Here is a 27,037-nt window from a genome sequence, read left to right as displayed (position 1 = left end):
GGCTTGCTTAATATGATCTACTATGTGATTGTGTGCAATTATTCATGTGTATCTTTAAACATGAAAACAAAAATATACCCAGAAAAGGAATTTACTTTGGCTTGAGATTTGAGTGTGGTTTCAAAATAGAGTTTTACCCTTTGACCCAATCAATATGTACTATAAAACAAAAATGAATGACTGGAGAGTAAAACAGGCTCTGGTGGGGGGGGGGGGTACCATCTAGAGAGGGAAATGCCACCAGTGGGAATGAAGGAGGGTGAATAGTTTATCTGCACATATAAAAACAGAACAATGAAATCTGTTGAAATTTGTTTTAAGCAAGAAGTGAGTCAGCATAAGGGCGACTGATAGAGCCGGGTGAGGTTGATGGGGTATGTACAGAAATGTCACAATAATTCCACCTTGTACAACTAATGTATGCTAATAAATTGTTTTAATACAGTTTCATGCCCCAAAGGAATTTTATTTAATCAGGACTTCTGTAGGGTAGCCTTGCCTTAAAAGAAAAGTGAGTGTATCTGACTTTAGTACCTGGTATATTGTATACATGTTTACTTGTTTAATTGAAATAGGGAAGAGAAGGAGAAAAACAAGATGATTGGGATGGGGTGGGGGAGGTAAAGTAAGAGAAAAGCATGGGAGCGGGTATCAGTGTTCAAGAAGTAATGTACTCACTACCTGAAGAATGTAACTGTAACCCCTCTATATATCACCCCGATAACAAAATTTTTTTGTTTTTGTTTTTGGCCCCTTTCTCTTTCTGGCCCCGCTCGCTCCGGCCCCGCTCGCTCCGGTCCTGCTCGCTCCCGCCCCGCTCGCTCCGGCCACCACTCGGTTGGGCTCTGTTCACTTCAGCTCAGCTCGCTTCTTTCGCTCTCTGTCGCCGTCGCAGTCTTGTCTCTGCCACTTTTTCCGGTTTGGTTGTGTCTCGTCTCTGCCACTTCCGGCTTGGGTGTGTATGTGGGATACCGAGGAATCGAACCCGGGTCTTTGTGCATGCTAGGCAAGCACTTTAACCGCTAGGCCAAACTCCCGGGCCCCCGATAATAAAATTTTAAAAAGAAAGTGAAAACTTTTCTTTCTGTATGTTAACTAACAACATTACAGATTGAATCCTTGGCAGGGAAGACAAGACTGTGGTCAATCCCATCAATTTTGAGGCCTTTCTCTGGTACCTTCTAGGCTTCCTTTTTGGAATTGTTCTTGCCACTCTTCAGAAGTTAGATTGAATTACCACATGACCAGACCTGGTTCTCTCCCAGGGGAAAAAAAAAAAACCAACAAAGGAACTGAAAACAGTAGTGCAAACAGATGCCTATGTACCTGTAGTACCATATTCCTAGCAACTGAAACATGGAAACCACCCAGATTCCACCACAGAATGAATGGATAGGCCAGGTATGGGCTCATCCAGGGGTTGGCATAGTTCTGCCTTATAGTACAACATGGACAATCCTTGATGTTAAAAACACCAACGACCTAAAGCCTATCTAATCTTAATCCTAGCTACTCAGGAGGCTAAGATATCAGGATTATGGTCTGAAGCCAGTCAGACAAATTATCAAAAAAAAAAAAAAAAAAGAAAGAAATTATAAAAATTTTGAGTCTGCTACCTCTGTCTGTGGAAATAGGAGGAAACTTTCTTTACTTCCCTTGTGTATGATCTAGAGAGGGGGCCAGGAGTTTGGCCTAGTGGTAAGTGCTTGCCTAGCATGCAGGAAGTCCTGAGCTCGATTCCTCAGTACCATTCGTACACACAGAAAAAGCTGAAAGTGGTACTGTGGCTCAAGTGGCAAAGCACTTTCCTTGAGAAAGCTCAAGGACAGTGCCCAGGCCCTGAGTTCAAAAAATTTAAAAGAGAGAGAGGTCATGGCTAAGGCTCATAGGACTGTGGCAAGGATCAGATGAGCCAGCCTCACACAGCCATAGGTAGCTGCTTTTTCGTGTGTGTGTGTGAAATATACCATTTGGCTTAAAAGTGATGTGGGACAACTGGAATAATACTGTTAAGAGCAGCATGCTAATCATAATACACAGAATACTACTCAGCAGTGAAAAGCCATTACCACCATGTGCAACAGTTTGGTTGGTTCTCAAGGACATTACATCAAGTGGGAAAAAGCCAATCTCAAAAGGTCATACAGGGGCCAGGAGTTTGGCCTACTGGTAGGTGCTTGCCTAGCATGCACAAAGACTGGGGTTCAATTCGTCAGTAGCACATACATAGAAAAATCCAGAACTGGTGCTTTGGGGCCGGGAGTTTGGCCTAGTGGTAGAGTGCTTGCCTAGCATGCACGAAGACCCGGGTTCGATTCCTCAGTACCACATATGTAGTAAAAAAGCCAGAAGTGGTGCTGTCGCTCAAGTGGTAGAGCCCTAGCCTTGAGAAAAAAGCCAGGGACAGTGCACTCAGGCCCTGAGCCCAAGCCCAGGACTGGCAAAAAAAACAAAAAAAAAAAAAACAAAAAACTGAGTGCTGGCAGCTTATGCCTGCAATCTAACTACTCAGGAAGCTGAGATCTGAGTATTATGGTTTGAAGCCAGCCCAGGTAGGAAAGTAGTGAGACTCTTATCTCCAGTAAACTACTCAGAAAGGCTCAAGGACAGCACCCAGGACAGGCAAAAAATACCCCCAACAACAACAACAACAACAAAAACAGGTCTGATCCCCAGTACCAAAAAAAAAAAAATAAAAAGCCATGGGGCCGGGAGTTTGGCCTAGTGGTTAAAGTGCTTGCCTAGCATGCATGAAGACCCGGGTTCCATTCCTCGGTACCACATACATAGAAAAAAGCCGGAAGTGGTGCTGAGGCTCAAGTGGTAGAGCTCTAGCCTTGAGAAAACCCAAGGACAGTGCTCAGGCCCTGAGCTCAAGCCCAGGACAGGCAAAAAAAAAAAAAAAAAAAAGAAAAAAAAGAAAAAGAAAAAAGAAAAAAAAAGCCATATGCCTGGGGGTAGGCAGAAGCATAGCCTACTGGTAGAGCGCTTGCTAGCATGCATGAAGCCCTGGATTCCTTGGTACCACATGCTTAGAAAAAGCCAGAAGTGGAGCTATGGCTCAAGTAGTAGAGTGTTATCCTTGAGCAAAAAAAAAAAAAGTGTTCAAGGACAGTGCCCAGGCCCCGAGTTCAAGCCCCATGACTGGCAAAAAAACAAAACAACAAAAAAAAACATACACCTAGTTTTCCATGTAGTGGGATTCTAGGAATGTGGCTTAGTGGTAGAGTGCTTGCCTAGCATACATGAAGCCCTGGGTTTGATTCTTCAGTACCACATAAACAGGAAAGACCAGAAGTGGTTTTGTGGCTCAAATGGTAGAATGCTAGCCTTGAAAAAAAGAAGCTCAGGGACAGCACCCAAGCCCTGAGTTTAAGACCCAGGTCTGGGGGAAAAAAAAAGATAGACAACAGGTTATGCCAAGGATTAGGATGGTAAAAAGTAATTTGTGTGTGGGGGGTGGGGGGTCATGGGGCTTGAACTAGGCCTGGGCGCTGCCCCTGAGCTCTTCAGCTCCAGGCTAGCACCCTACCCCCCGGGTCTGGGCCTTATCCCTTATGCTCTTCAGCTTAAGGCTACCACCCTACCCTTGAGCCAAGCCCCATTTCCCATTTTCTAGAAGTTAATTAGAGATAAGAGTCTCAGGTCCTTTTGTGCCAGGCTAGCTTTGAACCTTGATCCTCAGATCTCAGCCTCCTGAATAGCTAGGATTACAGTTGTGAACCACTGGGTCTGGCTTAGTCAATACTTTTTACCATCCTGGGGATGGTTAAAAAATAAAAAGTATTGACTAAAAATATGAGCACTGGGGAAATCTTTGTGGTAATGGGTTAGTTCTGCATCTTGAGAGTAACAGATACACTCATATACACACACGAAAAACTCCTATAGGTCAGATGTAGTGGGTCACATCTGTAGTACCAGTACTTAAGAGACTGAGGCAGGAAGATAATGAGTGTAAGGCTAGTGTGGCTACATAGCAAGACTGTTTCCAAGTCAACTCACCAACAAACAAAATGGTGTAGAATTGTACACGCATATGCACGCATGTATGCTGATGGTTGCTGGGCTTTATTGTTGTACTCTAATTTCCTAACTCAAACACCTAGGGGCCTGAGCATTGTGGGAAAAATGATGAGGCGTCCAATTACTCTTAATTTTCTCAGCACTTGGGGTTTTCCCCATTTGTGGAAATATCTGTGCTAAAATCAGGAAAGTCCTGGAGCAACCAGAACCAGGGAGCTGCCCTGTCATACCAGGAGGTGGCTGGGTGACCCAGACCATTCTTCACTGCAGAAAAGTTAATTGTGAGACTGTCATAGTCCAGTTTACGTCCTGGCTGGGCTATATGAGCAGAGTGAATTCCCTCTTACCAGTGAGATCTTAGTCTTCAAATCATGTGGACCAGGCCTCTGAAGGAGTCATCTGGAACGACATAAAATTTACTTTCCATACAACTTCAAAGAAGTATGGAAAGCCAGCACCAATGACTCATGCCTGCAATTGTAGCTACTCAGGAGGTTGAGATAATAGTTTGAAGCCAACCCAGGCAGGAAAGTCTGTAAGACTCTATTCCCAAATTAACCAGCAAAAAATGCCAAACCAGATGCATGGCTCAAGTGGTAGAGCACCAGCCTTGAGCAACAAAATGAGCCCAGGTGGGGAAGGAAGGGGGGGGGCAGGGAAGCAGAAGTTATTTAAACTCGATGGGCACTGACTTCCTTTTTTCGGCAGGTTCAAGTCTATTTTCGTTTCAATTCTGATATACACATTTGATTGCACTCTATTTATTCCTTTCCTCTCTTCTGGTCGTGATTTTTGTTTCCAGTCCTGGGCTTGGGCTCAGGGCCTGAGCACTGTCCTTGGACTTTCTCAGGGCCAGAGCTCTACCGCTTGAGCCTCGGCACCACTTCTGGATTTTACTTTTCTTCTGTGTATGTGGTAGTGAGGAATCGAACCCGGGTCTTCGTGCATGCTAGGCAAGCGCTCCACCACGAGGCCTCACTCCCGGGTAGACATGATTTTTGTTATCTCTCTTCTTGCGTCCGGAATGAATTAAGCTTCACTCCTGGTCCCCTGCTACGTCATGTCCCGGGCAGAGAGCTGCAGGCTACACCTCTCCCTCGGGCACCGCTTTGGCCTCTTCCTCCAGCCGCAAGTGGGTCCAACTTCCATTTTGATTCTTCTTTAAAGAACCCGTCCGATGCATGGACAGTGACAGCGTCTCCCTCACACAGGTCACAAAATGGCGACCGTCCATGACACCAGGACCTGACCCAAAAGAATCCCTGCCCCCATTTCAGGGCTGGAGGGGTCGCCTCCGGGACTCTGGCAGAGCTCTTCCGGGTCAGGCTACCTCTGCGCCTCCGAGACGCCCTCAAGCTGCAGAGCTCTTCCGGGTCAAGCTTCACCGGCCGCCCTCAAGACTGCCTCAGGCTGAAGAGCTCTTCCGGGTCAAGCCACTTCTGCCGCCTCCGAGACGCCCTCAAGCTGCAGAGCTCTTCCGGGTCGGGCGACTGCCACCACCCTCGAGACACCTCCGCCCCTCAGAGCTCTTCCACCTCAGGTAAGCATCTCGCCGGCGTCCTGCCCTTTCTCACCCCCTTCTTCCCGGTGGCGTCCGCATGCCTCTGCCACGCATTTCCCTAGGCGGGCAGCCGGACTCCCCCGCCTTCTCGCGCCATGTCTAAGATGGCGCCCTACGGCCAAGCTGGGCTGGGCCTTCCGGTGTCCGTCGCCGCCCCGGAACCCGGCGCGTCCCCGCCGTGGGCCGTGGGCCGTGTCAGGCGCTCGGGAAGGACCTTCCCGGAGGCCAGCCCGGCTCACTTCCCGAAGGGTCTTCGTGGACGCCGCCCCGGCCTGCTCTCGGGTTTGTATCCCAGAAGCCGAGGGGAGGGCGGCGGGCGGGGGGGGGGGGGGGGGCGGGGGAGGGGGCGCTCATCACACACGAGTGTGCAGTGGCAGTTCCTTTGCACCGCGACTTAAAGGTAATGGAAAACGACAAGGCCGGCAGTGTGGCCTAGTGGTTAAAGTGCTTGCCTCTACTGCTAAGACCCGGGTTCGATTCCTTGGTACCACATATATAGAAAAAAGCCGGAAGTGGTGCTGAGGCTCAAGTGGTAGAGCTCTAGCCTTGAGAAAGTCCAGGGACAGTGCTCAGGCCCCGAGCTCAAGCCCAGGACTGGAAAAAATAAACAACTCAGGACCGGGAGTTTGGCCTAGTGGTAGAGTGCTTGCCTAGCATGCACGAAGACCCGGGTTCGATTCCTCGGAACCACATACATAGAAAAAAGCGGGAAGTGGTGCTGCGGCTCCAGTGGTAAGAGCGCTAGACTTGAGAAAACCCAAGGACAGTGCTCAGGCCCTGAGTTCAAGCCCAGGACTGGCAATATACATACATGCATATATACATGCATACATACATACACACACACACACACACACATATATATATATATATAAGGTTTGGCAAGCTGGGCTGTGGCTGCTAGCTGATACTGTTATAACTATTAAGGGCCTATTTTTTGGACAAATTTCTTTCTTCTTTACTCATGAAAATCAATACCTACTCACTAAAAATTGACACAGCTTCAGTCCTCCACACTCGTTTATTATTTTTTAATTATTATTATGTAAGCTGGGCGCTGGTGGTTCATTCCTGTAATGCTAACTACTCAGGAAATTTAAGATCTAGGATAATAGTTCAAAGCCAGCCTGGACTAAAAAGTCTGTGAGACTCTAATAAACTACTTGGAAGAAGCTGGAAATAGTGCCGTGGCTCAACTAGTAGAGCGCATCCAGGGACAGCATCCAGGCGCTGAGTCAAAGCCCTAGTACCAGCAAAAATAAATATTATAAAGGCAATGTACAGAGGAGTTACATCTACATAAGTGAGGGAAAGAGTACCTTTCTTTTTAGACAGTGTTGCTCCTTCCCTGTATTCTCCCAGTTTTTCCTATTATGCTTTTGTCTTTATTTTTATGCCAGTCACAGGGCCTGAACTCAGGCCTCAAACTCTCCTTTAGCTTTTTGCTCAAGCCTAGCGCTCTACCACTTGAACTATATCTCCATTTCCAGTATTTTGCTTTTTAATTGGAGATAAAGTCTGCCCAGTCCTACTTCAGAAGCTCAATTCTTGGATCTCAACTTTCTGAGAAAGTGAGATTATTAAGCTGTAACCCAGCCAGAGTTTATTATGTTTTTCATAAAATACTCTTCCACAAGGAAAGACATAATCTCTGTATATTTGTGAATGTGTTTATATAAGTGACAATTACGTCCAATTTCCAAACGCCTTCCTCCCTTTCTAAAGCATACAAACACTTCACAGGCAGGCAGTCCGTTCTAATTAAATCTATTAACAAAAGCCCACTTATCAAAATAGAAAATGTAGCAATAATTTTAGGCATAGCTGTGATAACATATCAGACTTTTTGTGTTGGTGCTAAGGATAGAGCTTCCATAATTTGCAGTGTTCCAGGCAAGTGGTCTTCGTTGGGGCCCAGCCCAATCCCAGCTGGCTCTGATACTTCCTTAAGCCCAGCCCCCAGTATCACCCACCCCCACCACTTTTGGGGTTAAACTCAGGGCTTGGGCACTGTCCTTGAGCTTCTTTTGCTCAAGGCTAGTGCTCTACCACTTGAGCCATAACATCATTGGCTTTTTCTGTGTATGTGGTACTAAGGGGCTTCTACATGCTAGGCAAGTACTCTGCCGTTAAGCCACCCCACCTTATCCTTTAGTCCTTGTAGCAAGCAGTTGGAAGCTGTTCTTAGACATCCCGGTGTACAGGTGGGAGAACCCAGTGCAAATTAAAAGCCTACTTTATTATCAAGGATTTTCCATGAATTGCTGGTCATCCCAACAACCGAGCAGGCTGTTCTCTTTGCTCTTTTTTGATCATGTCATCTGACCTCATGGAAGCTTCAGGCCAAGGACGATTCCTGGAAAGGGGTGACCAGCAGAATTGACCTCTCTTTTCTTTGTGTATGGGTGTGTATGTGTGCCCATACTAGAGCTTGAACTTTTTCTGCTGTATCACCTGGGCCTTTCCTTGCCTCCATATCTGGCTTTTTGGTGGTTAACTGGAGATAAAAGTCTCAGGACTTTCCTGGCTGGCTTTGAACCATTATCTTCAGATCTGAACCTTCTGAGTAGCCTTGAGCTGCTGATACTGGGCTCTTTTTTTTTTTTTACTTGTCTGGAATTTGGCTATTGTTAGTACCGTGCTTTCCTATCTGCTACAGGACCCTGAGATGTCCCCTGCCTCCACTGGAGGCTGTCCAGATAAATCATGAAAGGAAGGACAATCCCTTGACTAGAAACTAGTAGTGGAGGTAAACATGTGCTTCCAGGCACTCCTTGCCTGTGTGTTCTCAGCCCATCAGTTCAGCACATCATTAGGCAATAATTTCCATCCTTCTCTTGGATCTCCAGCCTGGCCCACTGGTGTTCACTATTCATTCTGTCCTACTTTCTTTTGGAAGCCATTAGCCCAAAAAGGCCCAAGAGACTGGAGGTGGGTGGTCCTTTCTGATCCTTCCCCTGGGGAGATGAATGATGCAAAGCAGCTTATAACCTGTTCTGAAACCCCAACTCTGAGGAGAAGCACAAGACTTAGAATCAGCCCCCCCAACATCATGTCCTACACCCCCTAATGTTTAAGAATTTCGAGGTAAGTGGTTTCTTGCAAAGCTGCCTTGAAATTGACCTTCAGGGATCTCTTAGAGGGACTGCAGAGTTTTGAACTCGACATGATTTGCTCTCCTTCAGAATGAACATTTATACCATTTCCCATCCCCTCCCCGTATTGTAAAGCATAATAATTAGTAGGATTTAAGCAATGTAAATGTAACCATAATTACATCAGATTATCTGTCTGGAGTTAATCTAGTTAGAACAAAGAAATCCAGTCAATTGTGCCCTGAAATCCAACTAAATACATAAATTCAAGGGGGAATGTCAACAGTCTATAAGTGTAGCACACTCCTCTGATACTCTAGAGAAAGGCAAATGGCTACAAAGATAAAAGCATGATGGACATTTGCCACTCTCACTTAGGAGCCTGGCTAACTCAGGAAGAAGCCAGAAACAGCTCAGGTTAGATGTATTTAGCAGAAATTGCTTTCTCCATTCCAGCTGTTAGAATTTGAAGTGTGTGTGTGTGTGTGTGTGTGTGTGTGTGTGTGTGTGTGTGTGTACTGGTACTTTTTTTTTTTTTTTTGCCAGTCCTGGGGCTTGAACTCAGGGCCTGAGCAATGTGCTTGGGCTTTCTCAGGCTAGAGCTCTACCACTTGAGCCACAGACCACTTCCAGCTTTTTTCTATGTATGTGGTACCAAGGAATCGAACCTCGGCCTTCATGCATGCTAGGCAAGCACTCTACCACTAGGCCAAACTCCCGGCCTGCCTTCTGTTTTAAAGCAATTAATTATATTCCTGGTCTGTCCTGCTCTGAGCTGCCTCATCTACATAGATTCAAGAGTGATTTAAAAATGGAAACGTATTTATCAAAGGAGGAAAAAAATGAAATAAATAAAGATATATCAGATATAAAAAATGGTTTATCTCTGAAAGATAATGATTTGGTAATGAATAGTTTCTTTAAACCATTAAAAAAATCCATTTATTTTCCTTTGAATTTAAATAGAAGAAATTTGCATTTTTCCTGAGCATTTATACTTAAATTAAAATGCAAAAACACAGAGCGGAAGGGTAGCAGAAAACCCAGTTAATAACTGCAAAATAATAGTTTATGGGCTGGATTTGGGCCTAGTGGTAGATTGCTTGCCTCGGTACCACGTACATAGAAAAAAGCCGGAAGTAGTGTTGAGGCTGAACTGGTAGAGCTCTAGCCTTGAGAAAAGTCCAAGGACAGTGCTCAGGCCCTGAGCTCAAGCCCAGGACTGGCATAAAAATAAATAATAGTTTGGGACTCCAAACATGTACTGCTATAGGAGAAAATACCTCAAGGCTAATGAAGACTACCTTAAACTGGTCATCAAAGTTTGGCATTTATTCTTAGATTATTCTTAGAGGAAATTGCCTCGGGCAGTGCATTTATCTCAAAGGAACCAGCCTGTCCAAAATAGCTGCTTTTCATATAATAAACTGTAGTTTAAAGTCTAGTAACACAGAGAGAGAAGAAACTTCTAACATTTTTTTAAAAAATCAAAGCACTGTTAAAAACTAAGTGCCGGTGATTGTATATAGAGATTCCCTTCTTGAACACTTGTTTGTTAAACATGTCATTTGAAATATGACGTAGGGCCAGGAGTTTGGCCTAGTGGTAGAGTGCTTGCCTAGCATGCATGAAGACCCAGGTTCGATTCCTCAGTACCACATACATAGAAAAAAGCCATATATATATATATGTATGTATGACGTAAAAATCAATGTTAATAAAATCTTTAATTAAAAAAAAGCGCTGTTAAAATCAAGACATTTTTCTTCCAAAAATTTTCATATTATATATATGTATACAATATGTATACATACATACACATATATACATACATAGAGAGAGGTAGATTCGTGGGTTCCATTTTCTCTGCCTTCCCCTCCCCCACCTCTTGTGCACCAGAGCAGTGACTGCCAGCAACCTGTAGGAGCAAGTTTGCCTAGAGACCTTTTCTCTGGAGAGTTCTTCCTGGCAGGCATCAGAGGACAAAGAACAAGTTTGAAGCTATGGGGAAGGGAGGGGAAGTTTGGAAGGTCTCTTCTTTTCATAATGAGACCAAGTAAATTTCTTTCAGTTGTGGGAAAGATCTAAAATAAGACATCAGAAAAAGGGAAAGGGGGTGTGGCCACATAAAAATACCTACTGGGCAGACCAACCAAGCAGGTTAGAAGCACACAGACGCGCGCGCGCGCACACACAACACACACACACACACACAGCCAGGCAAGGCGGGCCCTGGCAGTTGAACAAGGAACAGTCATCCAGGAAGGGATGGGTAATGTACACCCACTGTAAACCCTGTGGCTTAGAGTTAGGATTTGGTGTGAAGACAATCTACATCTCATCTACAAAAGGCAGAAATCCAGGGTTGTAATGGAAGAGCTGATGTTAGCCAGGCGAGGTGGCTCACCCCTATAATCCGAGCTACTGAGGAGGCTGAGAGCTGAGGATCGAGGTTCAAAGCCAGCCAGGGCACTAAAGTCTGTGAGACTCGTGTCTTCAACTAACCACTAGAAAACTGGAAGTGGCACTGGCTCAAGGGGTAGGGCGGTAGCCTTGAGCTGAAGAGTTTAGGGACAGTGCCCAGGTCCTGAGTTCAAGCCCCACAACTTACCAAAAAAAAAAAAAAAAAAAAAAGCTGATGTTAGAAACATTGGTCTTGTTTAAATACGGGCCAGGAGTTTGGCCTAGTGGTAGAGTGCTTACCTAGCATGCATGAAGACTAGGATTTGATTCTCTGTACCATGTACATAGAAAAACCAGAAGTGGTGTTATGACAGAGCACTAGCCTTGAACAAAAAGCCGAAGGACAGTTCAAGCCCCAGGACTGGGGGGAAAAAGTTTAAATACTATCCAAGCCAAATTAAAAAGGCATTAGGGCTGGGTGTGGTGGCTCACATCTGTAATCCTACTCTGGAGGATGAAATATGAGGATCAAGGTTCAAAGCCAGCCTGGGCACAAAAGGACCTGAGACTCTTATCTCCAGCTTACCTCTAGAAAACAAGAAGTGGGGCTTGGCTCAAGGGTAGGGGGGTAGCCTTGAGCCAAAGAGCTCAGGGACAGCACTCAGGCCCAGTTCAAGCTCCATGACCCTCCCCCCAAAAAATAATAGTCCAGTGTGAGATCAGCCTGAGCTATATTGGGAGACCCTTTCTCAATAGCCATTCCTCAAAAGAAGAAATATCAGAAGTTAAGCAGAGAAATAAGAAAAAATAAGCATGCATCAACAAGAATGATGAATTAATAATTCTCTCAACAAAACAATTGTTTTGATTGAGGCAAGTCAAGTTATATTGAGTAACAAACAGCTCTAGTTGCAATTTCCTGAGGTTAGGACACCTCTGTTTAGTATAAACAGCCGCCATAGGGAACCAGGAGGTTGGTTCTGCTTCGGCAGGGTCAGATCAGGCAAGAGGATAAGGACTTAGGAATTTTTTTCTGTGATCCTGCAAAGGTGGCACACTGTATCTACCTTATTTAATACTGGCACTGGGGCTTGAGCAAAGAGCTTCTTGCTCTTGCTTGGCTTTTTTTACTCAAGGGTAGCACTCTACCCTTGAGCCATATATCCATTTCCAGTGCTCTCTTGGTTAATTAGAAGTACATATCAGATTTTCTGCCTAGGCTAGCTTTGAACAACAATCCTCCTGAGTAGCTGGAATTATGGGTGTAAATTACCAGTGCTTGGCTGTTCCTATTTTCCTTCATAGCATTAAATACTACTAAGTCTTCTGCTGCATTTGAGTTTCTGAAGCTACATTTTTGCCCAACCATAAGAACCAGGATTCCTTTCTGGCCTCTTTGGATTATAAACAAACCCTGATCCTGAGGTTAACCCTACATGTGCAAAAACACAGTAGAGTTTCTCAGACAATAACCATGATATTTGTAAATCCTAGAACCACTAAAGACAAATCCACATGTGTGATTTGAGAATTGTTTTCTTTCTTCTGTCAACCTGTTTTATTTCCTACTATCCTAGGAAATCCTGCCTTTCCTGACCATGCAACAGATCACTCCCAAAGAAAGAAAATTCTTCTAAAGGATAAAATGTAAGCCATTCTTGTCTTCTCAAAACAAGCCTGACTTAATGACCATGTGCATGTGTGTATTTAGTATTTGACTGTTGCCTTTCAATACGCAGGTATTCTTTATTTTCCCCAGCATTTCCCGGACCAAGGATGTGCAAAAATTTCTCAGGAACAAATATGAGAATGTCAGAGTACTTTTAGTGTTTAAAAATGAAAGAAGAGCTCAAACTCTTATTCAGAAATTATTGGTTTGTTTGGCAGCAGTAGGATTTGAACTCCGGACCCTTCTCTTCCTAAATAGGCTCTGCCTCTACTTGAGCCATTCCTCTAGCATCTTTGGCTGGTATCTCAAACTTTTGCCTGGAACCAGTTGTAGACTAATAATAATTCTTCTACCTCTACTTCCTGAATACCTGGGGATTATGGGAGAGCACCATAGCACCCAGTCTTAATCAGTAAGATTTTAATAGAGATAGCCCAAGGGAGGCAAAAAGCAACAACTCACTTTGAAGCTCTTAACATGTGTCTAGTATACCAAATGCTTTATTTAAGTGAGTGGTTCTGTGATATATTCAACTTCAGTCTTGCAGGGGAAGGGCACTAGAGAAGTTGGTTTCTAAACAGCCTGCGATATTGAAAAGGAACCCTGTAAATGTTCATTTCTGCCTGCTAACCATCAGCCCTCTCCTCTTCCCTCCTTCCTTCCCTGCTTCCCTCCCTTCCTTTCTTTTTTTTTTTTTTTTTTTTTGCCAGTCCTGGCTTGGGCTCAGGGCTTGAGCACTGTCCTTGGACTTTCTCAAGGCTAGAGCCCTACCACTTGAGCCTCAGCACCACTTCCGGCCTTTTGCTATGTATGTGGGGTACCCAGGAATTGAACCCAGGTCTTCATGCATGCTAGGCAAGCACGCTACCACTAGGCCAAACTCCCCGCCCCTCCTCCCTTCCTTTCTTTCTTCCTTCCTTCCTTCCCTTCACTAACAGCTCTGTCCTGAACACCTGTTGCAAAGTAAGCACAGTATTCATTGTTATGTCCATCGTGGTGAACACAGTACCCTACCTAGCAAGACAAGACCACAATTCTCATTCAACTCATCCTGTCTCAGACCAACTAACCCCCTCCCTCCAAACACACAGCAACTCTCATAAAAACTAGGTCAATTTTCTTTACCTTAGGGGCTCAATTTTCTTTTTCCTTTTCTTTCTTTTCTTTCTTTTTTATTTTATTTATTTATTTATTTATTTTTGTTGCTCATGGGGCTTGAACTCTGGGCCTGGTTGTCCCTGAGCTCTTTAGCTGTAGGTTACCACCCTGAGCCACAACCCCACTTCCTGTTTCCTAGTGATTACATGGAAATCAGTGACTCAAGTTCTTTTATGCCCTTGCTGGCTTTGAACCATGATCCTCAGATCTGAGTAGCTAGGATTACAGGCGTGAGCCACCACACCCAGCTTCAATTTCCTTCCTTCCTTCCTTCCTTCCTTCCTTCCTTCCTTCCTTCCTTCCTTCCTTCCTTCCTTCCTTTCTGTTTGTTTTTCTTTTGTGGGTCATGAGGCTGGAACTCTGGGCCTGGGCTCCGTCCCTGAGCATTTCAGCTCAAGGACGGTACTCTACCCCCTTGAGGAGCTCAATTTTCAACCATGAACTTAAAGATAGTTTTTGTTTGTTTCTAGTCATGGGGCTTGAACTCTGGGCCTGGGCATTGTCCCTGAGCTCTTCAACTCTAGGCTACTGCCCTACATCTTGAGCCACAGTGCCACTTCCCGTTTTCTATGGTTAATTGGAGATAAGAGTCTCATTGACTTTAGTGCTCAGGCTAGCTTTGAACTGTGATCCTCAGGCCTCAGTCTCCTAGGTAGGATTACAGGGGTGAGCCACTGTGCATGGCTAAGATAGTCCTTTTAAATTTTCAGAATACTTTTTTATTCTTTTAGTTTTTAAAGAATTTGGTGTGTTTGTATCTGTGTGTGTATGTGTCAGTGTCAGGAGTTACCTTTCTCTGCTTACGGCTGGTATTTTACCACTGGACCCTTAGCCACAGCTCTACTTCCAACTTAATACCCGATTTGGAAGAAATGGTTTTATTGTCAATGTTCAAAGATAAGCCTGTTCTGTATAAGACTAGAGGGTTTTGTATATCTAACATTTATAAGCTGTAGACTGGAACGATGATGCTTAGTATCATGAAGTAAAAAAATGATTGTGACATTAGCTATCGCACAGTACTATAAACTTTATGTAACTGCTTAACCTCAAAAAAAAAAAAACAACCCACTAGAACTTGAACTTAGGGCTTTGCTATGCTCTTGGCTCTTTTGCTCAAGGCTGGTGCTCTACCATTTGAGCAATAGCTCTACTTCTGTCTTTTAACTAGTTAATTGGAGACTGTACGTTTTAGGGACTTTCTTGTCTGGGCTAGCTGAATCATTATCCTCAGATCTCAGCCTTCTGAGTAGCTAAGATTATAGGTGTGAGCCACCAATATCTGACAAAAGGATTATTTTTGAAAGTTGAGTTCTAACAAAGCTGGAGGGGAGGGTACCCAAGTGTTAGCATGCTCAAGGTCCTGGGATTGATTCTCAGCACAGTAACAAGTATGACCCTCTGTTATTGCCAGTAATAATGATGGCAATAATGATTATGTGCTAGTACATAGTTAGGGCCTAACTAGGTACTGAGTTTCCTGTATACTGAGTTCACAGGCTTTATGACCATAAAGGCACCATAATCAACTCCATTATGGCAGAGACTGAAGCAGATTTTATTTTAAGTCACATGGTCATTCAGGAACTCATAATTTGTTAAGAGATCCTAGCTAATTTGGCCTGTAATCCAACCTCTCAGGAGGCTGAAATCTGAGGATCACAGTTCAAAGCCAACCTAGGCAGAAAAACCTAAGACTCCTGTCTCCAATTATCCAGCAAAAAGCTAGAAATGGAGTTGTGGCTCAAGTGGTAAAGTACCACCCTTAAGTGGAAAAAGTCAAGTGATAGCATAAGGCCTTCGGTTCAAACCCCAGTATTGACATGAATCAATAAATCTGAAAAATCTAAGTCTGGCAATGCTAGGTGGCTTCTTCTCCCTTTTTTGGGGGGGGGGGCTCTTAACAAAAGTTTTTCTTGAAGCAACGTTTCTGAGTTACAATACTTCATTAGTGTTAACTCCCAAAGGAGCTGGAGGTGTCCAGGCTTGAGATCGGGCTTGGCTCCTTGGAATTTCCAGGCCATTTGGTCCCGAGGATTGGGTTCCCTGGCAAGGATGAGCAGTCATGTGGAACAGAGGCAAACTGTCCTAGCAGAGGAATCCTAGGCCCTTCTGTGGGAGCCAGCTATCCTCAGCTAATTGTCTACAGGTTTTCAAGAGCCCTAGGGGTCACCAACCTGGCTTACTATATAAGAGTATGAAATGTAAATAGGCTTGCTGCCTCAGGTAACTAATTTTGGGTTTGTTATACAGCAGCAGCTAGAGAGGAGCCCAGGCTTGCAGATGCACACCTGTCATCCCAACCATCTCCAGGGACTGAGGTAGGAAATGGACAGTTTGAGCCAACCTGGACCACATTGAAATCTTCGGGCCAGCCTGGACTATGGTATCAAGACTGTCTCAAAAAAAAAAAACCCCATACTAGCCAGTATCCTATATAAAGGTATGTAGCTGGACATATCTAACAATAACCATTTTTAATAGTATTGGGGGGGAGGGCATACAGCCTCTCTCAGAAGCTTTTGGCTTAAAAAAAGGGGGGTGGGGAACCATAAGCTTGGCACAAATGGCTAATGTCCATAGTCCCAGCTACTCTGAGGACCTCAATGCTCAGCTAGCCTGGGCAGACAAATCCAAGAGGCCTTTATATCCAATTAACCAGCAGAAAGCCAGAAGTAGAGGCTTGGTTCAGGTGGTAGAGTGCCTTTTTGGCCAGTCCTGGGCATGAACTCAGGGCCTGAGCACTGTCCCTGGATTTTCTCAAGGATAGGGCTCTACCTCTTGAGCCACAGCACCACTTCTGGCTTTTTGCTATATATGTGGTACCAAGGAATCAAACCCGAGTCTTTGTGCATGCTAGGCAAGCACTCTATCACTAGACCAAACTCTCGGCCCCTAGAGTGCCGATTTTGAGTGGAAAAAGCAGAGTTTGAGCCCTATTACTGGCTTAGGAGAAAAAGAAAAATTAAAATAGAGTCTGATTGGTGTCTAGTTGTTTTGTTTACTCCTTAATGATGGACCCCCTTGGCTTCCTGCATACTAGAAAAATAAGAACTCTACCACAGAGCTACATCCTCTGTTCTGCTTTAATTTTTTGTTTCCAATACCTAGAATTCCTTTGAAACTCCTATGTCTTCCACAGTATGGTGCAAGTATGTATGTACCTATGTATATATTATACATAATTATGCACAATATGTTATTTGAATTCTAAAATTCTGTGAATTTTACTGTTCTGTTTGCCCAGTCATCTGTGGATTCACTCAAAATACTCGGAGCGGGAGTGGGGGGGGATTGCATCAGATCAAATCCCAACATACTTTTTTTTTCCCCTGGGCAATACAGTATTATAACTAGTACATGGTATTTTCATTGTATTCGTTAAAGATAGCTTAACCTGCCATACAATGTTATGTAAAAGACTTAACTAGAGGAACACTTGAGGATTCAAGAGTCTGGAACTAGCCTCCTAGAGTTAGAGGGAGAACTATATTTCCTTTTTTTTTTTTTTTTGTCGGTTGTGGGGCTTGAACTCTGGGCCTGGGCACTGTCCCTGACCTGAGCTCTTCTGCACAAGGCTACCGCCCTACCTCTTGAGTTTCAGTGCCACTTCCAGTTTTCTATTGGTTAATTGGAGATTAGAGTCTCACTGACTTTAGTACTCGGGCTGGCTTTGAACCTTGCTCTTCAGATCTCAGCCTCCTGAGTAGCTAGGGTTATAGCTGTGAACCACTGTGCCTGGCTTCCTTATTTCTTATATTACAAAACAACCTGTGTGTCTTGCACCCAGGCTAATTACAGGGGCAGTACATATACAAGCAACGCTTGTGGTTGAAAACATTTAATTGAGCATTCAGGTAGCAAGCAAAATGTTCAAATTAAATGGTTCATCCTCCAACTGCTCGCTCTATGGCCTGTGCAGGGACACTTCTGCCATACTTCTGATGATCCGAAAAAGGCCTAAAGCTTCTTCCTTAACAAGTGATCCAAGCACCTCCTCTGCCCTGGGCACTTGGCCAGGTATGTGAATAGGACCTAGCTGGTCCCAGGCAGCACAACATTTGTGTTCTTCCTGTGCTCTTGACTTTACCATTTAACTCTACGTAAAAAAAAGAAAAAGAAAAAAAAAGGGGGGGGGAAGGGAGAGAGAGAAAGAAAGTAAAAAGATAAAAAGAAAGGGAGAAACAAAGAGAGGGAAGAGGGAGAAGGAAGAAGAAAAAAATCTGCTAGACACTAGTGGCTCATGCTTGTAAACCTAAACCATTTAGGATGCTGAGATTTGAGGATCTTGATTCCAAGCCAGCCAGTGCAGGAAAGATCCAATTAACTACCAAAAAGCCAGAAATGGAGTTATGGCTTAAGTAGTAAGAACTTTAGCCTTGAGCAAAAGTAGCTCAGGGAAGTGCACAGTCCTGAGTTCAGGCCTCAGGACCAACACACACACACACACACACACACCCTCATTATTTGCGAAGACTTAGATGAGAACTTTAGCCTTGAGCAAAAGCAGCTCAGGGAAGTGCACAGTCCTGAGTTCAGGCCTCAGGACCAACACACACACACACACACACACATACACACACAGGACCAACACACACACACACACACACACACACACACACACACACACACACACACACACACACACACACACACACACACACACACACACACACACACACACACACCCTCTCATTATTTGGGAAGACTTGGATGAACCTGGAAGACATTACATTAAATGAAATAAACCAGGTACAGAAAGACAAAATTCACCAGATGGCATTCATATATGTAGCATGCGCAAAGCCCTGGCTTTGATTCCATGCATACACAGAAAAGCTGGAAGTGGTGCTGTGGCTCAAGTGGTAGAAAATAGCCTTGAGAAAGCCCAAGGACAGTGCCTAGGCCTGGAGTTCAAGTCCAAGGACCGGTCCCCCCCTCCAAAAAAAAAAGTTGGTTTTACCCAGGTGCTGGTGGCTCACACCTTAATAGCTCCTCTGGAGGGTGAGTTATCAGGATCATGGTTCAGAGGTAACCCAAGAAGAAAAATCCCTGAGACACTTATCTTCAACTAACCAGCAAAAAGCCAGCAGTAGAGTGCCAGCCTTAATTACAAGAAGCCCAGTGAGAGCTCAGAACCCTGAGTACAAGCCCCTGTACAGATAGAAAAGAAAGTAAGTGAACTTTCCACAAGGGTATATGTCTTCAGCTAAGACAACAGTCTTTCCATAGTACAAATATATATGAGGTTTCGAACTCGAAAGTATTCACTTTCATCTGATCTGTGACAAATACAAACATGGAACCTCTTCTTCCTTATTGAAATCCTTCAAAATCTTTTAAATGCCTCTTTACTAAGTAATACCCTCTATTCACGTATTCAAATAAAATACCCCTAGCAAAGAAAGGAAGGCTATCTTTGATCTCATCTGACAAAAAGATCTAATCAAACAATAAAATCTATGTGTGTGAAGGGGGGAGTATTAGGCAAGGTTCTGTGAGCCACATCAAACATATCAGACTGGTGTACATGCTTGAAAGCTAACTGGAAACAGCCTGAAATGTACCAAATTCTGCTGAATTACAGAGCCACATGTGGCTCAGACACAAACCTCCAAAGACAAAGGTTAGCTGTTGTACAGCAGCTCATCTGCCCCACGGGGACTGCCATGTCCCATTTCCCGGCGCTGTACGGCCAGTGCCACCAACCCCTAATGGTGTCCCAAAGTGGGGTTAGGTGCTGCCGAGCTCCGCGGGGGGGGGGGGATACCTGTCAGGGGCGCGTGAAAGCCCCCCCCCCCGCCTCGGCTGGGAGGAGGGGGCTTCCCTCCAGAACCGGGCACTGACCCTGCCTCAGGGAGATGCCGGGGCGCTGGACCCCTGGACCCAGCAGGGAAAGGGAAGGCGGGTGGGGCAAGCGCGCGCTGCCCTGCCTCCTCCCCGTGCCCGCCGCCCTTTGGAAAGGACTTCCCCCGAGAAAGACCTCTTTAAAGGGGAAATGACATATACAACGCTTTTCTCAGAATGCGAAAGGAAAGGAAGGTGGCGGGCGCGGGCGGGGGGAACTGAGGGCTGGGGAGACGATCGAAGACTGGATGGACACTTGGGAAGTTGTGCGCGTGAATGGGCCCAGGATCCAGCCCAGGGGACCCGGCGGGGCCCTTCCGCCTCGCCGCCTGGGGGACGGAGCGGCGGGAAGGGGTGCGCTTCCAGAGGGTCACGTGGTGAGGCTTCCCCCCCCCCCACGCCATTCCCTCCTGCGGCTGCCCCTCCCCTTCCCACCTCCCTCCCCCTCTGCCATCCCTCCCCCTTCCCCTTTCTCCCCTCTCCCTCCTCCACTTCCACCCCCTACTCCCTACCCCGCCCCCTTCCCCTCTGTAGCGCCCGCCCCCCGCCCCCGCCCCTGCCCTGCCTTCCCGGCCGCACGCGAGGACCTGAGCCCTCGGGTCCCTGGCGCGGTGCAGCTTGCGTTTCTGGTGGGCTGAGAGGAGATCTGTGGGCGGCGGAGACGAAGATGGCTGAGAACCCAGAGGGCAGTTCCTTCCTGCCGGGCCCCAGCCTCCCCATTTCCCCTCTTCCCGCTCCTGGATCCCGTAGCGGGGCCCCGGGAGTCGCCTTGAGGTTAAAAGAGCTTCCGACTATTCCTGGTGCTTGTAATGATTCAGGGAACTCCTGAATACTTATTAAAAATAAAAATGAAAACTCAAAGCAAAAAACTCAAAGGTATTTGTTTCTTTTTTCTTTTACTTTAAAAAAAATATTTTTATTGTAAGTAATAAAAGGGTTACATGATATTTGCCAGATAGAAGGTGCATTAATTCACATACATTGATACCCTTTCACATGTCTTGAAAGGCATTTGTTTCTGTTAGCGGGTAACATTCATGAACTTCCCTTTGCGATTGTACCCCCCCACCAAGTCCAAGGCTGATCTCCATTTGGTGGGTATTTCCACATCACAGAGAAGGGAATGTTATACACAGCTATAAATAAAGACAGAAAGTGGTGATATTTCTAGCCTATAAAATCAGTCACTGACTGCTTTGCCAAGTTCAATAAAATTAAGGCAAGAATAAATTGCTTTTAAAAAAATAAAACCAGAGCATCTGGTGATGTAACCCGATATTGCCTGTAACCATAGCTATTCAGGAGTCTAAGAATCCCAGGATCAAGGTTCAGAGCCAGCCTGAGAAGGAAAGTCTACAAGACTCTTAGTTATAATAAACTGATCAGGAAAGGCTGGAAGTGGTGCCTGTGGCTCAAGTGGTAGAGAACTAGACTTAACATGGCCCTGGCCTTGAGTTTAAGCACTAAAAAAAAGTCTAGATTAAGGGCAGGGAGTGCTTGCTTAGCATGCAGGAAGACTCAGGTTCCATTCCTCGGCACCACTTGAGGATCAAGTGGTAGAGCTGTAACCTTGAGAAAGTTCAAGGACAATGTTCTGGCCCTAAGTTCAAGCCCAGGACTGGCAAAAAAAAAAAAAAAGTCGATTAAGAAAAGGCAATGGAAAAAAAAAAAGAAAAGGCATTGGCCATGAGTTTGGCCTACTGGTGGAGTACTGTCTAGCAAGCATGAAGACCCAGGTTCAATTCCTCGGTACCACATACATAGAAAAAGCCAGAAATGGTGCTGTGGTCCAAGTGGTAGAGCTGTAGCCTTGAGAAAGCCCAAGGACAGTGCCTAAGCCCTGAGTTCAAGCCCAGTACAGGCAAAAAAAAAAGGCTTCTCATAGAGGGGATCAGGAAAAAAAATGCAGATTTGTAATTTTATCTCTTTCATGAATTCAGTTCTAGTCTGGAAAGACTGTGTAGGTTTGGGTGGCAGCTTCTAAACTTACTACTGACCATGGAGGCCATGCCCTTTATTTGGAGTAAGCCCAGTCAACCTCAGCATCTTTAGCTCTCACCATGATGTGGAGCTGAGGTCATGAAACCATTATTATACTAATTTTATAGATGGAGAAACTGAGGGGGGCCCATTATCCAAGGTCACATCACACCTTACTGGAATCCCAATGTATCTTTCACTCTGAGCTGGCAACTTTCTAATTTTATCCTAGGCAGTGCACCTGTCCTCCCTCAGTATCAAGTTTGAAATAAGAAAAACAACCAATGGCCTCAGCAAAGATGATAAAGGGTTATAGGAAACAGAAAGTGTTGGCTCAGCCAAAGTTCACCCAACTGGAGGCTTAGGGGACAGGGTAGTACATGTGTGTTATTTGAACTCTGAGCCTGGGTGCTGTCCGTGTGCTTTTTCCTCTCAAGTCAGATAGATTCTCTACCACTTGAGCCACACCTCTAACTTGTTGTTGTTTTAATTAGAGATGAAAGTCTCTCAAACTTTTCCTTCCCTGAGCTGGTTTTGAACTTCTCCATCATTAGGTACCAACCTCTGAGTAGCTAGGATTAAAAAGCATGAGGCACCAGGTGGCGCCTGGCTCTCTTCACTTTTTAAAAATGGAATTCCTTTTCTCCTTTTTCTCCTCACTTTCCTCTACCTCTGCAGACCCTAACATCTAAAAGTTAATCCACTCAAAAGAACTGATTGTCAGTGAATGCCATATTTGCATTCCAAAAGAACATTTCAGGACTCTGGCTTTAGCGGGTGGCAGAAGAAAAGGGTCTGAGCTCATCTTCTGTGCTTCCCACTCCCCTCCCACCTCAGGCAGCTGTTTGCACTCTTTCACTCCTTCCTTCACACCCTCACCCCTGCCTCTATCTCTCAGTCACAGAAAACAGGTAGGGTAGTAATTTGTAACTTCCAAAGCCTGAAGTCATTAATTCAGTGAAGCTTCTAGATCTAGAGGATTGGTGTTCTTCAATAGTTCTATGAGATTGTCTGCCTTCGTTTGTGTGTGAACATTCATTAAATACTGACCTTTCCCTGGAGAGACTTTTCCTAACACCCAAGCAACAGAAGACAAAACCTGTAGAAAAGCATCTTAGGTTTGATTCCACAGGTTTCCAGTTCAGCAAATTTTGTTCTTTGCTTTTCAAAGTGGGTTTCGGGTGTGCTGGTGGCTCATGCCTGCAATCCTAGTTCCACAGAAGGCTGAGATCTGAAGATCAAAGATTGAAGCCAGCACCAGCAGACAAATCCAAGAGACTCTTATTAATCTATAATTAACCACCAAAAGGCCAGAGATGGAGCTATAGCTCAAGTGTAGCAGAGTGCGGAGCTTGAGCTAACATGCTGTGGGACAGCACATAGGCCCTGAGATCAACCCCAGGACCCACACAAAACAAAAAGGGTTTTAGAACTTGAAAGTTTCTAAGCAGATGTTATTGCCTGATTCAGGTATCAGTGCCATTTAGATAAGAGAACCCCATTCCTTGAGGAGTAGAATTTTTGTTTTGTTTTCTTTTTCCAGTACTGGGTATTGAACCCAGCTCATGCTAGGCCAAGGACTACCCGGTTGAGCCACACACCAGCCCTTGTGTTTGTATTTTGTTTTTTGAGATAGGATCGATCCCAGCCAACTTTGCTAGGACAGACCAACTTTCCATCCTCTTCCCTTGCCTCCCAAGTGCCTGGGTCTACAGGTGTGAACCACAGACCCGAAGCAAGAATAGTGTATTGTGTGCATTTTGTAGCTTCCCTTTCTCAAGAGTGTTACTTTTCATAGGATGCACATTGGGCAACTTGTTTCTGAATTAAAGTATTGCTCAATCTTTGCTTCCTTAATGCAACCAATTCTCTTTAAACCACTAACCTCTGTGCTTATGGGATCCTACCTTCTTTTGTCTATTTGTTTAATGTGTACTGGAACTGGGGCTTGGAGTCAGGGCTTGAGCCCTGTCCTTAGTCTTTTCACCCAGACTGGCACTCTACCACCTGAGCCACAGCTCCAGTTTTGTCTTTTTGCTGTTTAATTGGAGATAAGAATCTCAACACTTTTCTGCTTTGGCTGGCTTGGAACTACAGACTTCAGACCTCAGCCCCCCTTTTTTTTGGTTGGTTAAGGGGCTTAGACTCCAGGCCTAGGGTCTGTTCCTGAGCTCGTTAGCTCAAGGCTACCACCCTACCTTCCGGTTTTCTAGTGGTCAATTGGAGATAAGAATCTCTCAGGTTTTTAGTGGCCAGGCTGGCTTTGAACCATGATCCTCAGACCTCACCCTCCTCAGTAGCTAAGATTACAGGCATGAGCCACCACTCCTGGCAAGATCTCAGCCTTTAAGTAGCTTGGATTACATGTGTAAGCCACCAGTACCCTGCTCCATCCTAGTAAGAATCAGTCTTTAGTGAATGTTTAGTATAAGCCGGTTGGTTGCACTGGCTCACGCCTGTAATCCTAGCTACTTAGGAGGCTGAGATCTGAGGATCAGGGTTCAAAGCCAGCCAAGGCACAAAAGGACCCCAGACTCTTATCTCCAATTAACCTCTAAAGAACAGGAAGTGGGGCTTGGGTCGAGGGTAGGGCGGTAGCCTTGAGCTGAAGAGTTCAGGGACAACGCCCAGGTTAAGTTCAAGTCCCATGACCCGTCCCCCCATACAAAAAAGTTTAGTCTACTGTGATGATTGGGTGGGTAATGTGGCTTAGTGGTACAGTCTAGCCTAGCATGCATGAAGCCCTAGGTTCAGTTCCTTAGTACCACATAAACAGAAGCTGGAAGTGGCATTGTGGCAGAAGAGGCAGAGTGCTAGCCTTGAGCAAAGGCCCCAAGTTCACCCCCAGGACTGGCAAAACAAATAAAAAGGACACTTTATACTTGTGATACAGACCAAGAACTCAAACAAATTGACCATTGATTAGAACCAGTTGGAATATCCAGTCATTTGGATAGCTAGCCTCTTCTGCAAGATCTACAACCTACACTTGCCAAATCCTACACAATTCACTATCTTCAAATCTTGTCTCCCTGTTGTCCCATCTCCCCCTTTATGGAGAGGAGTAAGTGAAAAATGACACAGCAGATTCCAGACTAGAACTTAAAGATCCTATAAGCAAACTACATAGCTTCTCTTGGCTGGGACATCTCTTCCTATAATTAAAGAGCTACTGTACATAAAAAAGTGTATGGTTTCCAATTGAACGGCATTCTGGTTTTCAGGGTCATTGAGTCCAAACTTCTTTCTCTGTAACACCTCCCTTTGCCTAAGTATTTACATCTCTGTAAACATAAACAAGCATATGATATCTGTGAAAATATCAGATAATGCAAAGTTCTACCAGCATCAAGTTTTGTTATGTTTGGGTCGCTCAGGGGATCATACTCAGGGCAACAAGTACCCGTCTACTGAGCCACACCCCAGGCCAGATGGAAAGTTCTATAGGAATAAAACTTGAAGGATTGCTGTTTAAATGATTTTTTTTATGTGTGACCAGATGTTCTAAACATGTGTCTAAGGTGTTTACTTCTTAGTACATGTAGAGGAGTTTTTTTGTTTTTCTGTTTGTTTTTTGTCGGTGATGGGGCTTGAACTCTGGGCCTGGGCCCTGTCTCTGTCCCTGTCCCTGGAGATAAGGGTCTCAATAAGCTGGCATGATGGCGCACTCCTGTAATTCTAGCTACGCAGGAGGCTGAGATCTGAGGATCAAGGTTCAAAGACAGCCTGAGCACAAAAGGACCTAAGACTCTTATCTCCAATTAACCTCTAGAAAACGGGAAGTGGGACTTGGCTCAAGAGTAAGGAGCTAGCCTTGATCTGAAAAACTCAGGGACAGCACCCACACGGAGTTCAAGCCCCATGACCCACACACACAAAAAAAGTCTCACCATCTTTAGTGCCTGGGCTGGCTTTGAGCAGAGATCCTCAGATCTCAGCTACCTGAGTAGCTAGTATTACAGGAGTATGAGTCTGGCTCTTTTTTTTTTTTTAACCTATTGGCTGTACATATTTTTTAAAAGTAAGCTAATATTCCTGGAAATTAAAAATTCCTCATACTTGACATTAAATAAAAATGATTACAGAAATATGGAGAAATAGTGGGCTTTTAAAAAGTCTACTTTCTCAGCCGGGCACGGTGGCTCACACCTGTAATTTTAGCTATTCAAGAGGCTGAGATCTGAGGATCACGGTTCAAAGCCAATCCTGCATGAAAGTTCAAGAGACTCTTATCTCTAATTAACCACTAGAAAATGGGAAGTGGGGCAGTGCTCAAGAGTTAGGGGTGGTAACCTTGAGTTGAAGAGCTCAGGGACAACACCCAGGGCCAGGGTTCAAGGCCCAGCGACGGACAAAAAAAAAAAAAAACCCAAACAAAATATCTCTACCTTCTCATTTCATTGCAAAGATGAAATCTCTCCTGACTTGAGTAGAAAGAAAACCTATAGGTCACAGAGCATAGTGAATTTTTAAAATTCTTCTAAAGATAGCCCAGCAAACGAGTCTGCTTCCTGAATTACTGAGTGATTCATCAGATCTAGTCAGAAGTTTTAAAAAAAAAGAGGCAGAAGTCAGGCATAGGAGCACCTGTGTATAGTCGTAGCGAGGCATAAAGATGGAATAGTTTTAGCCCTTCTGAGCTGATTATTGAGATACTGTCTTAAAACAAAGGAGAAGAAGGCCGAAAATGTTCATAAATATTGTTTGGGGGAACTATTTCCCTTTATATGTAGAATGTTTGATAAAGTAAACTGGAAAACTCCCTTAAATGTTAAGACACTATCTAGAATTTCAGGCTATAAACTCTACCAGCTAAAATCAAAGAAAGTTTCTGTACTGGAAAACTAGAAGCAGGGGGATGGGCTTGGAAATTAGTTCACTGCTTCTTTAGCTTTGAAACTCTTTGACTAAAGCGGTTTCACTTATGCAATGACGGAAGTTAAAACCTGGGGCTGAGCGACCCCTGTAATCAAGGCCCAGATCTGCCATAGCAGCCTGAAAAGAAAAAGCCTGTTTTCATGGCTATTTACATGCTGCTAGAGGAAGAGGATTTGTGGAGATGGCTACTTTTTGGATGAATTTACACAGTACTGAATTTAGCTGAACCTTGTCTTTTATTTTGAAGCCTGTAAGGAAGTTGATAAAAATACGATTTATCATTCAGTGAGGGACATTCCAAACAACTAGGCAAAGGTCACCATGAGACTCTTTGAGAAGGTGGTTTTAAAAGGGAGGGGTATTTAAAAAATTTTTGGAGTCTTTTGATTTATTTGTCAAGAATAGTTTTGCTGGGTGTGG

The 27,037-nt window shown here is 44.7% G+C and overlaps 1 protein-coding gene across 2 annotated transcripts in view; it reads left to right on the top strand.

Annotated features, from left to right (window-relative positions):
* The first annotated feature begins 5,483 nt into the window (after positions 1-5,483).
* Positions 5,484-27,037, top strand: part of Znf217 (zinc finger protein 217) — an 85,840-nt gene continuing 64,286 nt past the window's right edge. The window contains exons 1-3 of one of the 2 annotated variants that reach the window (XM_090352539.1): positions 5,484-5,566; positions 12,663-12,732; positions 16,169-16,355. The gene's annotated coding sequence lies outside the window, so the exon portion shown is untranslated. Of the gene's footprint in view, positions 5,567-12,662; positions 12,733-16,165; positions 16,356-27,037 lie in introns of both variants that reach the window. The other variant, XM_090352538.1, reaches the window with a different exon arrangement.

This window comes from Megascapheus bottae, chromosome 18 (assembly GCF_031878675.1).
Source record: "Megascapheus bottae isolate mThoBot1 chromosome 18, mThoBot2.hap1, whole genome shotgun sequence".
Lineage (NCBI taxonomy): Eukaryota > Metazoa > Chordata > Mammalia > Rodentia > Geomyidae > Megascapheus > Megascapheus bottae.
Note: the sequence above shows the minus strand (reverse complement) of the source record. Positions and strands in the feature narration are given on the sequence as shown.